Here is a 10,034-nt window from a genome sequence, read left to right as displayed (position 1 = left end):
TACCCGCCCGCCTCGGGAGCAAACCCCGATGGCTGGTTCACCCTCGCAAACCTCCCCTAGGGGAGCAGATGCGTCCAACTCCAGCGTCCCATCTCCCGAGAGGCAGAACGCTTTTCATGCGTTTCTCCTATTCGCTACCGGTCAACTGTTGCGCCACAGATAACCTCCCTCCCTTCGCATGTGCTTCTCGTTCAACAGGCATTAATCTACTTCAGTAACCTCCTTTCCCCGCCTTCAGCCGACCTACTCGCTGCTGCGAGCATCTGGCTAACTCGGGACTTTGTGTTGAAGCTGAACAGAGGTCTTTTCCAACCTCAGTGATTCTATGAGTCTAAAAGCGCTGTTAGGTTGAAAATACAAATGGATAGAACCTCACTGGAGAGTAAGTATCCGAGGAGAGTTCATGCACTCCAGGTAAATTACTGTCGGGTCAAGAAACATTTTCCCCACATCATGGCATGTTTCAGGGAATATTGCATGTAATGTGGCACCCAAATAAGACGATTCCCACCACACATTGACCATCCTGAACTTCACCCTCCCTCGTCCAGTCCGTTTGAAAATAGAGGTGAGAAGTTCAGATGGGCTTCTTAAGCTACATAGGAATGAGAAGAAACTGTGGAGGAATTACGGAATAGCGGCTTAGGTGATGGAGGTAGGTGAAAGAAATCTCAGGCAGCTTATGACTGCAGGCTAGAAGAAGGTGATGTCAGACGTGAGTATAAGCCATTATGAGTGGCCTGTTTGCTTTCGTTGTAATACCGAACTTAGGCTTTGACATTTAAATGGTTAGGAGACAGTAGTGTGATGACCAAAAGCTATGCATAACTTTCTCACGAGTCTCCCTTGATAGAAGTCCATCAGCGAGTATGGGCTAGCTGGAAAAACTATAAGATTATTAAGCTGTGTTTGAATACGCTATTTGATCTCTAGTGCTCTTTGACGTCAATAATTACTAGCATTTACACGAAAAATCACTTCAACTTTGCTTGAACTCAAGTTACACCTAGTGAGATGGCAAGCATTTAAGATCAAACATCACAGCAGTACCACACACCTTTATAAACACAGAAGCAAAATAATGACTTATCTAATAGAAACGGTAAGGATTTTTAAACAGGATGATTTCTTCTAATGGAGTTGAATTTTGCTAGGATTAGCACCTATGTCTGTTCAATGAAAGATGTAATTTTTATGGGCCAGAAGTGGTTACAGAGTTGGTTTCCTTTATCCTAAAGAATGAATTACCATTAGCAATATTTGGAGTGATTAGCATGGATAAAACCATTCCAACTTCTGTGAATCCACAGAAGTGTCAGGGATTCATATGGCTTATAGAAAAAATGTGCCTTTATTTTCAAGAATGAAAATAATTTTATTAATTGCACCTTTTCTGCAGGCTCTGGGCCCTATTTAATTTCATCCACAGAAGAAATACGGAAAGCGATACAAACTGCCAAGGTAAAACTAAATGCTAGATTTGTTCTCTTCCGTGAGCCCAAGCTGAAGAAGCAATAAAACAGCGATCTCTTTATATTAGTGAAACATAATTGGTAAGAAATTTAAGAAGTTAGAGAATACTACAGGAGATAAGTCATCAATACATTCACAAATGTTACTTAAATGAATATAAAAAGGGAGATTTCATTATTAAGTCACATGTGCTGAGTAATAGTTTAAACTGATCCTTGTAACTCAGGTATTCTTCTCAGACGTTTTCTTTCAGTTCAGAAAAATGGTAAGGGTTATTGAGTGAAAAGCAGAAATTGTTACTTTGTTTACAAAGAGCATTTGTAAAACCTGTCTTACTTTTAGGTCACCCTCCAACAACAGTAACATATAGAAGAGTGCATTTTGGTTTGGGAAAAAGTGTAATTTGCCATTGTAAACAGAGAAAAAGTTTATTAACATAGGCTGCAGCATGATGTGGCAAAAACTGCCAGAAAAATACATCAAAGTTTTTATAACATGTAGGAATCAGATTAACGGTTAAGAAAACTGGTCTTCTGGATCCCATATATTGCGTGGATACGTACGAGAGGAGCAAGTTGTGTCTATTAGAGGATTCAGGGCACTGACCAGAAGATTCACACTTATTTATGAACACTGAAAAACAGTGAAAATTCAACACTTTGCTTATGATACGTTTCATCCTGTGTTGGTTGTTTTCTTATTTTTGACTACAGTCTGGTCCTGTGATTCTAAGGACTATCTTTATGTTAAGTAGCTCACCCTAATTACCTCCTGCAGTCATAATAATCTTGTTTATTTAGAAATGTCTTTGTTGTCTAGCCTGGGCAAGGCCAGCTATTGATTCTTTTAAGATACTAATCAAAAGATACTTGTTTATAGTCTTCGTTCACCAAATTCCCTGAAATGGATTTTACGGTATTTTAACCCAGTTAGGAGCTGCTGAAAATGGATTTGGAATGGTACTGGTGCCAAATCTTAAAGAATAGTATTTATGGCATAATAAAATACTGGTTTTAACTTTGCAAAATGAGTGCAGTTGTAATCTTTGAAAAGTAGGTCCTACTTGCCTCTGATTTGTGTCCCGTCTCTCCGGGAGCGTTGCTGTTTCGCTGGCCGGGGCTTCTGCTTTCTGTGGAGAGGAACGCTGTGGCAGCCCAAGCGGGAGACTGGGCTTCTGCGTCAGCACCGCTCTGTCTCACCATGGCTTCCCACTCGGTTTAGATGAACTTGACCTCTACGGAACTGATTGTTTACAGTTGCACATAACATCTTTTTAAAACAAGATACCCTTTTATTGCTTAGCTAAACCACACTGTTTAGGGTCCCTTATGTTAGAATTGAACAACAAAGCTTCTGTGGCTGTTTGTGATGTGTCTGTTTGTCTCTTTGGCCTGGAAATGTTCAGATTCAGTGACAGGATGGAACTGGCAATGCACAACAAAGCTCCTCTCCCCTTCCAGCTGCCTCAGGTGTTTGCTTCAGATTCTAACTGTGAGCGTTTTACACGTTCAGTCTCTTTTGACTGAAGTCATCAAGAGTTAATGTCGGCTCATTAATTTCTGACCGAGTCTCCAAGGTAACCAGGCTCATGTGCTAACAGTTCTTGATATTTTTTCTTACAACCCGAAGTCTCTTAGTTCTGTATTTCAGAGAAACAAATAATTTTCTAAGTTAGAGTGGGTCACAATACAAGTACGACAATTAAAAACATACGCATTTCCTATTTTTCCTCATTATCTGAGGCGTGTGTATTGACCTGAGAGAAATACAATATATCTATTTTATTCTCACTGGCTTTGTTGGAAAAAGTGAACAGATCTTCAGGCATATAGATCCTTCTGCAAGTCTGACAAAGCAGCAGCAAAATTCATAAGAGAGAGTTGCTCGTTGTTTAAACTAATTACACCAATTCCTTGGACAATTTGGAAGAAACAAGTGTAGCAGCATTTTCAGAAAAGAGCTGTGTTTGCAGGGGGAGAGAATGACAGATCATAAACCCCCAGGAAACAGAGATAAATGGAACAAAGTAGTGGGATGCACATTAAGATCAAAGTCTTTACCAAGCTATTGCCCTACTGTTATCATTAAACCATAATGGTCCTCACATTCATAGGCCATCCTGATTTCACCATGCTGCTACTAGTATTTGTTACCAGGATCCTTTCATAAAATTATTTGCAATTATGTCATATCTGAACGCCAAGGCTGTGAGTCAAGACTAAATTTATTCATTGCCAGTTTGTATCCATTTCTCTTTGGCCAACGTTGTGCTTTAACTTAACGAGCTCTTCTCACTCCCTAGTATTTCATCTGTGATGTATTTATAGAGATCCCTTCTCAACCTTCATTAGATAAAGCAAGCCAAGAACAGTTAGTCTCCTCTTGTTAGACAGTCACCAGTGCCCTGATCGTTTTAATTCCCCTTTGCTCACATTCCAGTCAAAATTCAACATCCTTAAGCAACGTTGACCAGAAATGCATATGGTATTCCAGATGAAGTCTCACAAGGTCTTTCTACAGGAAATACTTATTTATTTTGGGTACATTCTCACTCTGAATTACTAATTGATTAACGTTTAATTTTCATAAAATTGTCCTTGTATATGAATCACAATTTGAAGAATGCTTACGTTTTCATGTATGGATAATCTAGCTTATAACTAGTGCTTCTTTATAAAAATTTTAATGTTTCAATTACGCTTGAACAGAAACTCTCAAATTAGAACTTTGAAAATGTCAAATCAGAAAAATAATTCCATATTGTACACTTAGGTATGGAAAAACTAGGTTAGGAAAGGTTTAATTATTTTTACATATGAGTAGGACATCAGTCAGGATGAATTGATGTCATCCCTCCTCTGTAATGGCTCTACCTGCACTATTTTTTCTTGTTAGGCAGTGGAGTTAAATAGCTGTGATCTGACCTTGCTGTAACAGTTAGCTCTGTGCAACACAGATGGAAACAAAGCAGGTTTTTAATTGTGATGAGGTAAGTTCTCTCCCCACATTTCATCAGGGCTAGGACATGAGTTGCTGAGCTGGTTATGTAGCACGTAACCACAGCCCTTTCCCACAGGAAGGACTCGGCAGTGGAACAACAAAGCTGGCTAATGTAATTACGTGCTATTCCGTGACTCTCAAAACATGAATGATGAAATGTGGTTTTCTGCTACACTCACCTCTCTGTGTGAAGTGATGATTCCTCCTTTTGCTGCTTACTGATGGGAGAAAGGTGGGGAAAGGTGTGCATTGCAAAGTTGTGGAGGATAGAGGGGATGACGCTTCCCATTGAATCAGTCTCAGTTTCCAAAGCCTTTCCGTTGCGAGGCCACACATGGAAGTGCTGGCTACTTGCTACCTCACCGGGGTATTTTTTCACTTCAGGAGTAGGCAGTTTGCACCTTCTTTTCTACCATAGTTCTTACAGTTTTTATCAAGATTAATCTATTAATAATATTTCCTGTAATTGTGAGTGGCGATTTCCTGCTTCTGGTCTTTCTGTACTGCCCACTTCCCCTACCTCCTTCACAGTCTGTCCTTGTCAGAACTCTGTTCTGCTCTTGGTATTTGCCAAAGTATCTGCTTTCCTCAACCCTAAATTTGCCATTAACCAACATGAAAGGGAGAGAAGGTAACTATTTCATTTTCTATAACTGATAACAAAATACAGACATTGCAAACACTTTTATATCCTGTAAGGTTTATTAAAATAGAGAAGATAACCCTTTCTAAATGTCATACACGTTATAAAGCTTGTTTACATCACGTTACTACCACTAGTTTTTCTCAGAGGAAACAGCATTGTAGATCCCTTTTTTTCTGGTAGCATCTTAAGGCTCTATGCACAATGACCACCACAAATGCCATCTACCCTTCTGAGCAGAAATGAGAGACTTGACCTGCGTCATTGCTCACATTCAGAGGCTCACTTATCAAGTGGGATACCACCCGAGACCTTGAGATATGAGCAAATGTCTATATTTATCACCAACAGCCTCTTTCCCACAAACTCTTGCCACATGGTGTCATAGCGTGGGTTACATCTCTAATGACTAGTGCACCCATACAGTGAATAAGATTTTAATAAGATTTTAACATGACAGTATAGCGGAAGCTGAACAACAAATCATGAGGCAAAGCTCTCCGAGACACAGCCCTTGTTTTATGCAGCGTATTCACACCTCAGAAATAAGTGTGGATACGCTTTCTCTCCTTTTTATGTTAGTGGTACATTTAGGGTTGAACGAAGTAGGTAGTCTAGTTAATACCAACACTTAAGCCATCACAAAGCAGCTGGCATCAGAAGAAAAAAGAGACTGGGAGAGGGAAAGAGCAGAACTGGTTCTTTTGACAGTGCTGTTAGCTCGTGACATCTTTACAGGTTCATTAACTATGCCCTGAATAAGTTACCTGTAACTTGGTAATTTTATGAAAGGAATGGAATGATATGATATGATCTGATCACCTGCAAGCAACAGAGGATAAACAGATGATTCAGGAAGTTCCTTCTAGTTCCAGCTTATATGTATTTCTTCTCTGTATTGGAAGATCCTTGATAGATATTTCTATTTTCTATTAATTTTTAAATATTGTCCTTGATATACCACTTCAAATTATTAATGAAAATTAAACATTTCATTTTCCAATTACGTACAAAGAGCTATTAATTCATGAAGTACTTCAGCCAGAAATATCTTTGGCTGAAGGGCTGTTATGTTAGCATTAAAAAAAAAGGCAGTGGAAATGCTTGTTCGGTGTCATTCAATATATCATTTAAGCTAACTTCTCTTCCCTTCTTCACTAACAAATGTTCCTGGTGATGTAATTAATTTGCTCCTTCTGTGTCAATCATGTATCTACTACACATTAAAGTTAAAAGTAGCTCCACTCTCAGGCATCTAGTTTTACGTCAGTGAATACCACTGTTGTTCCACAGCTGTTTTTGTGATCGTGGTTTGCCTTCTAAACAATCTAAACAATTCCTGGAATGTGCAGCGTAACCAGTGATAACAGTCACGTCAGGAGAAACTTTAACCACAGGAGATGTTTACGCTTTATTACTCCAGAGATTGTTTCAAGATCTATTCTGTATTAGCAAAGGACTGTACATTACCCTATAATGAGTGAACCAGAAGCCCAGGATCATTTATCTATGGAAGATGGTGAAAGGCACCTCCATACTGTGTTCTCCTTGCCTTCCAAACCCCTCTAGTGCCTGTGAGGCCACAACAGGCAGGCAAAAGTGACAGAAGTGGCAAATGCAGGAATATTCTGGAAGCAATCAATCTGCGTGTTGTGTTTTATCCAGGCCACACTAAAGCAAAATTTAGTTTTTGCCTGGAATCAACAGCAGCTCTATATGCAGCTCAGAAAAACAGCAAAAATCCATCTTCTGGTAGCGAAAGGCACTAAAGGCACAACCACGTGCCCCTGGCTTTTATAGACACCCTTGCATTTAAAACATTCAAATTCTTCCTTGAAATTTCTTTTTCACAAGAACTATATTCACAGCACTTTGTCATTCCTCTCTGGAGCAAATCACGGTTTAGGACGTTATTGTTAAAACCAGATGTCAGGCATCTAGGAAAATGACCTTTTAGATAATGCTGACTTCTGGTAACTGCTAGTATGAAAGCTGAAAACTAGCCATGAAATGCTTGTGCTGCAGCGGTTCAATGGGATTTTTGTCATTCATCATCCAGAAAGAGTGGATTCCCCCCGGGCCAAGTACGTGTGACTAACTCTGTGTGCTTAGTTACGGAAAATGTTGGTTACATTACATTGTCAGTATTTAATAGCACCACGGGTAAAACACACCAAGGTGAGCTTCTCTTTCCATTTATTTCACATGGGAGGTAATAAATATGTTAAAAGTAGTATACTATTAACACTAAGACAGTGGTATAAATGTTTGTTGTGTCTCTCAGTTACCTAGTAACAGGTTTTGGTTGTATTTTAACCTTATTAGCAAGCTTGCTATGTGCATTTTAACTGAAAATATAGGAAAGACATTATATCTGTTTATAAATGAAAAGAGAATAAAAGAACAATCTATCTGTTACCATTACCAAAAACTGCTGGCATATTTAGCATGTATTTCAGCATACTCCTTGGATTTTTGTTCAGAGATAAACAAGTGTTTTGTCCAGAATATGCTATGGTAGAGCATCAGAATACAGACACGATGGTAATTTGGGCATACATAATAAATCTGTTTCTTTCCTCAAATGAAGCACCACAAGCGTTGTACCTCATTGTAACTAACAATCAGAATTAAACAGCTGCCCATCTGTTAATGTACCACTGTTCCAAATAACCTATGGTTTTGGAGAGGCAGAGCAGTCATTAGCGGGAGTTTCTGTAATATCCTAGAAGAAAGAAAATGGCAGTACTGAGTATACAAAATGCAGCACTCACTTATGACAGAAGTGCTTTTATTCTGCTGGATCCATTTACTATCCTGTAACAGAAAGAGCTGCCTCTCCCTCTCTCCGTTACCAGACTATTTAAGACTTTAAACCCACCATCCTGTAGTCAGCTCTGGCATTTACTGGTGGACTGAGCAATTCGCTAAGCAAAACCACAGATACCTTTTTTAAACTAAAAAAAGTAGGCAGAAGGGCTGGTGAGCATGAAGTAATGTACATCTTTATTACAATAACAATGAACAACTGGCACATTTAAAATGCCCTAGGAGGGGGCACCTTCCAGTGATTTTACATTAAATCACCTATGAATATACTAGAACACATTTTAACTTGGAAATACACCTTGTGAAGTTTTGATTAAGAAGTAAAACTAAACAGGAATCTTTCCTTTGCTCCAAGCCTTCATTTCAAGGAGGAAAGACTTCAATTTACCACCATTTGATCAATATATATTCCTCTCTAAGCAATGATTAGTTCAGAAATAAAGACCGGCTGACTGATCTCACAAGCTATATTTAAAAAAAAGTTCTGAACATTCTGAAATACAAGAGTCACTCTGTAATTTCAGAGCAGCTGTAATACCTTACTCCCTGTAACAGGCTGCCAGAAATGCTCCTGGCTAATGCCCATCACCATTTGTTCTAAAGATACCAACTTTCTGGCTCTAGCAGGTAAGTCAGGACATTTGGGCTTCGATTCATATCTGATACACCTCTTGCATTTCAACTTCGGAGGCAATAATTTTGGAAATATAGACTCTGTAAATTTTATTAAGAGGTTCTCAATAATGCATGGAATTAGCTGCCGTATTTTATCCAAAACAAAAAAATAAGGTGGATGTGAAAACTGTTCCCTTAAATATCCACAGTTTTTAGCATCAAGGATTTCAGCATTTTTGCTTCAACATGCAAGTTAGCCAAGGAGATCAGAACACATTTTCTGTATAAAGAGAATGAAATTCCATATTGTGTTGCTGGTGGCTCTGTAATCAGCTTCAGAGATTGAAGACAGGAAGTAGCTCCCTGGACATGGATCCAAAAGACAACCAAGGCTCCAAAGAAACAATTATTTTTGATGTTGCAGTCTGTTGCACACGATCTCTTAGTTATGTGTTTTTAATTAGCGTAAATGGAACACGGAAAAGAAATTTTTCAGAATATCCAAATAGAGGGGTTTTTTGTTTGGTTGTTTTTTTAAAGTTCTGCAGTCTGCTTGGATTACTAAGACTTTTCCGAAGATATTTGAGACTATGGGATGGAATCCAGGAATTTTTTTAAAGGTAACTTTGTAATTACATATATCAGTACCTTTTTTTTCCATTTCGGTAGGAATAAATAAATGTGTTAAATTCGATCATAGTGTAAACTGGTGTTTCTTGGTCAGCATGCCTGTCAGAACATAATCAAATCCAGTGTGTACAGATAACGTCATCGTTCATGGACAAAGGGTTAGATATGACTTTATTTATACCACAGCTAAGGCTAAAAGACATGGCTTAACTTTAAGAACTACAGGCACTAATAAACCAATCATCAATGATCTTCGAGACCTATATTTTAAATCTGGTCTCTCCTGTTATTAAGTGATGATTTATATCACACTTTTCATGTATGCATGCACTACATTTTCCGAAGTAGGAATACAGGTGGACAAACAGCAGCTTGTGCCAGTGGCTGTTAGAAAACTAATGAATGAATATTATTCCTACCCCGGCTGCAAATTATGAATCATGACACTGATTATACGTAGGCAGAAGCATCGTTCCTTTTCAACAATAACACGGATACAACAACTGTTATCAGTCAACTGTAGGTAGAACATCTCCAATAATTTATACTTGATGATCAAGCCTAAAAATCAAGCTGCTTGGCTGACAAATTGTTTCATGAGAAATTGCTTTCGCTACCTTCTGCGGCATTTTCCAGGTCGGCCCCCGAGAACACCCAATGCAGTGTTCCCCTCGTTGAAGTTTCCTCAACGCTTCCCGTTACCGAACGATTTCACAGTTCGCACGCCGCCCGGCGTGGCAGGCGGGAGAGCAGGCGTTTCTCCCCAAACACTCCTCACACCGAGGCACCTGCTTCCATCAGCCTTCCCGCGCCTCCCTCCGGCAGCGGCCGGCGCGCCCGACCC

Source organism: Aptenodytes forsteri, unplaced genomic scaffold (assembly GCF_000699145.1).
Source record: "Aptenodytes forsteri isolate BGI_AS27 unplaced genomic scaffold, ASM69914v1 Scaffold336, whole genome shotgun sequence".
Taxonomy (NCBI): Eukaryota; Metazoa; Chordata; class Aves; order Sphenisciformes; family Spheniscidae; genus Aptenodytes; species Aptenodytes forsteri.
This window is presented reverse-complemented; position numbering follows the sequence as displayed.